The following is a 5,000-nucleotide window of genomic DNA, read 5'->3' as shown; positions in this document are numbered from 1 at the left end:
CCTAGCCCTGGTGGAGGGGGAGGAGAACCTAGCCCTGGTGGAGGGGGAGGAGAACCTAGTCCTGGTGGAGGGGGAGGAGACCCTAGTCCTGGTGGAGGGGGAGGAGAACCTAGTCCTGGTGGAGGGGGAGGAGAACCTAGTCCTGGTGGAGGGGGAGGAGAACCTAGTCCTGGTGGAGGAGAACGTAGCCCTGGTGGAGGAGAACGTAGCCCTGGTGGAGGGGGAGGAGAACCTAGCCCTGGTGGAGGAGAACCTAGCCCTGGTGGAGGAGAACGTAGCCCTGGTGGAGGGGGAGGAGAACCTAGCCCTGGTGGAAGAGACCCTAGCCCTGGTGGAGGGGGAGGAGAACCTAGCCCTGGTGGAGGAGAATCTAGCCCTGGTGGAGGGGGAGGAGAATCTAGCCCTGGTGGAGGAGAACCTAGCCCTGGTGGAGGAGAACCTAGCCCTGGAGGAGGGGGAGGAGAACCCCTGGTGGAGGAGAATCTAGCCCTGGTGGAGGAGAACCGGGCCCTGGTGGAAGAGACCCTAGCCCTGGTGGAGGGGGAGGAGAACCCAGTCCTGGAGGAGGAGACCCTAGCCCTGGAGGAGGAGACCCAAGCCCTGGTGGAAGAGACACTAGCCCTGGTGGAGGGGGAGGAGAACCCAGTCCTGGAGGAGGAGACCCTTGCCCTGGTGGAAGAGACCCCAGCCCTGGTGGAGGGGGAGGAGAACCCAGTCCTGGTGGAGGAGACCCTAGCCCTGGTGGAGGGGGGAGGAGACCCTAGTCCTGGAGGAGGAGATCCTAGCCCTGGTGGAAGAGACCCTAGCCCTGGTGGAGGGGGAGGAGAACCCAGTCCTGGTGGAGGGGGAGGAGAACCTAGTCCTGGAGGAGTTGGAGGAGACCCTAGTCCTGGAGGAGGAGACCCTAGCCCTGGTGGAGGGGGAGGAGAACCTAGTCCTGGTGGAGGGGGAGGAGAACCTAGCCCTGGTGGAAGAGACCCTAGCCCTGGTGGAGGGGGAGGAGAACCTAGTCCTGGTGGAGGGGGAGGAGACCCTAGCCCTGGTGGAGGGGGAGGAGACCCTAGCCCTGGTGGAGGGGGAGGAGACCCTAGCCCTGGTGGAGGGGGAGGAGAACCTAGTCCTGGTGGAGGGGGAGGAGAACCTAGCTCTTGTGGAGGGGGAGGAGAACCTAGCCCTGGTGGAGGGGGAGGAGAACCTAGCCCTGGTGGAGGAGAACCTAGCCCTGGTGGAGGAGAACCTAGCCCTGGTGGAGGGGAGGAGAACCTAGCCCTGGTGTAGGAGAACCTAGCCCTGGTGGAGGGGGAGGGGAACCTAGCCCTGGTGGAGGAGAACCTAACCCTGGTGGAGGGGGAGGGGAACCTAGCCCTGGTGGAGGAGAACCTAACCCTGGTGGAGGAGAACCTAGCCCTGGTGGAGGGGGAGGAGAACCTAGCCCTGGTGGAGGAGAACCTAGCCCTGGTGGAAGAGACCCTAGCCCTGGTGGAGGGGGAGGAGACCCTAGCCCTGGTGGAGGAGAACCTAGCCCTGGTGGAAGAGACCCTAGCCCTGGTGGAGGGGGAGGAGAACCCAGTCCTGGTGGAGGAGACCCTAGCCCTGGTGGAGGGGGAGGAGAACCTAGCCCTGGTGGAGGGGGAGGAGAACCTAGCCCTGGTGGAGGGGGAGGAGAACCTAGCCCTGGTGGAGGGGAGGAGAACCTAGTCCTGGTGGAGGGGAGGGAGACCTAGTCCTGGTGGAGGGGGAGGAGAACCTAGTCCTGGTGGAGGGGGAGGAGAACCTAGTCCTGGTGGAGGGGGAGAACCTAGTCCTGGTGGAGGAGAACGTAGCCCTGGTGGAGGAGAACGTAGCCCTGGTGGAGGGGGAGGAGAACCTAGCCCTGGTGGAGGAGAACCTAGCCCTGGTGGAGGAGAACGTAGCCCTGGTGGAGGGGGAGAAACCTAGCCCTGGTGGAAGAGACCCTAGCCCTGGTGGAGGGGGAGGAGAACCTAGCCCTGGTGGAGGAGAATCTAGCCCTGGTGGAGGGGGAGGAGAATCTAGCCCTGGTGGAGGAGAACCTAGCCCTGGTGGAGGAGAACCTAGCCCTGGAGGAGGGGGAGGAGAACCTAGCCCTGGTGGAGGAGAATCTAGCCCTGGTGGAGGAGAACCGGGCCCTGGTGGAAGAGACCCTAGCCCTGGTGGAGGGGGAGGAGAACCCAGTCCTGGAGGAGGAGACCCTAGCCCTGGAGGAGGAGACCCAAGCCCTGGTGGAAGAGACACTAGCCCTGGTGGAGGGGGAGGAGAACCCAGTCCTGGAGGAGGAGACCCTTGCCCTGGTGGAAGAGACCCCAGCCCTGGTGGAGGGGAGGAGAACCCAGTCCTGGTGGAGGAGACCCTAGCCCTGGTGGAGGGGGAGGAGACCCTAGTCCTGGAGGAGGAGATCCTAGCCCTGGTGGAAGAGACCCTAGCCCTGGTGGAGGGGGGAGGAGAACCCAGTCCTGGTGGAGGGGAGGAGAACCTAGTCCTGGAGGAGTTGGAGGAGACCCTAGTCCTGGAGGAGGAGACCCTAGCCCTGGTGGAGGGGGAGGAGAACCTAGTCCTGGTGGAGGGGGAGGAGAACCTAGCCCTGGTGGAAGAGACCCTAGCCCTGGTGGAGGGGGAGGAGAACCTAGTCCTGGTGGAGGGGAGGGAGACCCTAGCCCTGGTGGAGGGGGAGGAGACCCTAGCCCTGGTGGAGGGGAGGAGACCCTAGCCCTGGTGGAGGGGAGGAGAACCTAGTCCTGGTGGAGGGGAGGAGAACCTAGCTCTTGTGGAGGGGAGGAGAACCTAGCCCTGGTGGAGGAGGAGAACCTAGCCCTGGTGGAGGAGAACCTAGCCCTGGTGGAGGAGAACCTAGCCCTGGTGGAGGGGGAGGAGAACCTAGCCCTGGTGTAGGAGAACCTAGCCCTGGTGGAGGGGGAGGGGAACCTAGCCCTGGTGGAGGAGAACCTAACCCTGGTGGAGGGGGAGGGGAACCTAGCCCTGGTGGAGGAGAACCTAACCCTGGTGGAGGAGAACCTAGCCCTGGTGGAGGGGGAGGAGAACCTAGCCCTGGTGGAGGAGAACCTAGCCCTGGTGGAAGAGACCCTAGCCCTGGTGGAGGGGGAGGAGACCCTAGCCCTGGTGGAGGAGAACCTAGCCCTGGTGGAAGAGACCCTAGCCCTGGTGGAGGGGGAGGAGAACCCAGTCCTGGTGGAGGAGACCCTAGCCCTGGTGGAGGGGGAGGAGACCCTAGCCCTGGTGGAGGGGGAGGAGACCCTAGCCCTGGTGGAGGGGGAGGAGAACCTAGCCCTGGTGCAGGGGGAGGAGAACCTAGCCCTGGTGGAGGTGGAGGAGAACCTAGTCCTGGTGGAGGAGAACCTAGTCCTGGTGGAGGGGGAGGAGACCCTAGCCCTGGTGGAGGGGGAGGAGAACCTAGCCCTGGTGGAGGAGAACCTAGTCCTGGTGGAGGGGGAGGAGACCCTAGCCCTGGTGGAGGGGGAGGAGAACCTAGTCCTGGAGGAGGGGGAGGAGAACCTAGCCCTGGTGGAGGGGGAGGAGAACCTAGCCCTGGTGGAGGAGAACCTAGCCCTGGTGGAGGGGGAGGAGACCCTAGCCCTGGTTGAGGGGGAGGAGAACCTAGCCCTGGTGGAGGAGAAACCTAGCCCTGGTGGAGGGGGAGGAGAACCTAGCCCTGGTGGAGGGGGAGGAGAACCTAGCCCTGGTGGAGGGGGAGGAGAACCTAGTCCTGGTGGAGGGGGAGGAGAACCTAGCCCTGGTGGAGGGGGAGGAGAACCTAGCCCTGGTGGAGGAGGAGAACCTAGTCCTGGTGGAGGGGGAGGAGAACCTAGCCCTGGTGGAGGGGGAGGAGAACCTAGCCCTGGAGGAGGGGGAGAAGAACCTAGTCCTGGTGGATGGGGAGGAGAACCTAGTCCTGGTGGAGGAGACCCTAGCCCTGGTGGAGGAGAACCTAGCCCTGGAGGAGGGGGAGGAGAACCTAGTCCTGGTGGAGGGGGAGGAGAACCTAACCCTGGTGGAGGGGGAGGAGAACCTAGCTCTGGTGGAGAAGAACCTAGCCCTGGTGGAGGGGGAGGAGAACCTAGCCCTGGTGGAGGGGAACCTAGCCCTGGTGGAGGGGGAGGAGAACCTAGCCCTGGTGGAGGGGGAGGAGAACCTAGCCCTGGTGGAGGGGGAGGAGAACCTAGTCCTGGTGGAGGGGAGGAGACCCTAGCCCTGGTGGAGGAGAACCTAGCCCTGGTGGAGGGGGAGGAGAACCTAGCCCTGGTGGAGGGGGAGAAGAACCTAGTCCTGGTGGAGGGGGAGGAGAAACTAACCCTGGTGGAGGGGGAGGAGAACCTAGCTCTGGTGGAGAAGAACCTAGCCCTGGTGGAGAAGAACCTAGCTCTGGTGGAGGGGGAGGAGAACCTAGCCCTGGTGGAGAAGAACCTAGCTCTGGTGGAGGGGGAGGAGAACCTAGCCCTGGTGGAGGAGAACCTAGCCCTGGTGGAGGGGGAGGAGAACCTAGCCCTGGTGGAGAAGAACCTAGCTCTGGTGGAGGGGGAGGAGAACCTAGCCCTGGTGGAGAAGAACCTAGCTCTGGTGGAGGGGGAGGAGAACCTAGCCCTGGTGGAGGAGAACCTAGCCCTGGTGGAGGAGAACCTAGCCCTGTTGGAGGGGGCACAGCGAACTGCATCCTGAATGGCCTCCTTTTCCCTATGTAGTTCACTACTGTTGACACGGCTCCATAGACTCTGGTGAAAAGCAGGGGACACTATAGGGAAGAGGCCAGTATTTCCCCCTTACATCTTCTCTCTATTCCCTCTCTGTCAGTAGAAACATGCCGCTGGGCATCCTGAGAGAGTCAGGAGTCGTCTGTCTCTCTCTCTGTGGTTCTACCGGTGCCCCAGGGCAGTGATTGGGGACATTGCCCTGTTTAGTGTGCTCTCTTTCAGATGGTACGTTAAACTGGTGTCCTGACTCTCTGTGGTCAGAGTAGTGGAGTTAACCCC

The sequence above is a fragment of the Oncorhynchus masou genome, unplaced genomic scaffold, assembly GCF_036934945.1.
Source record: "Oncorhynchus masou masou isolate Uvic2021 unplaced genomic scaffold, UVic_Omas_1.1 unplaced_scaffold_2302, whole genome shotgun sequence".
NCBI lineage: Eukaryota > Metazoa > Chordata > Actinopteri > Salmoniformes > Salmonidae > Oncorhynchus > Oncorhynchus masou.
The sequence above is the reverse complement of the archived record's forward strand: the minus strand, read 5'-3'. Positions refer to the sequence as shown.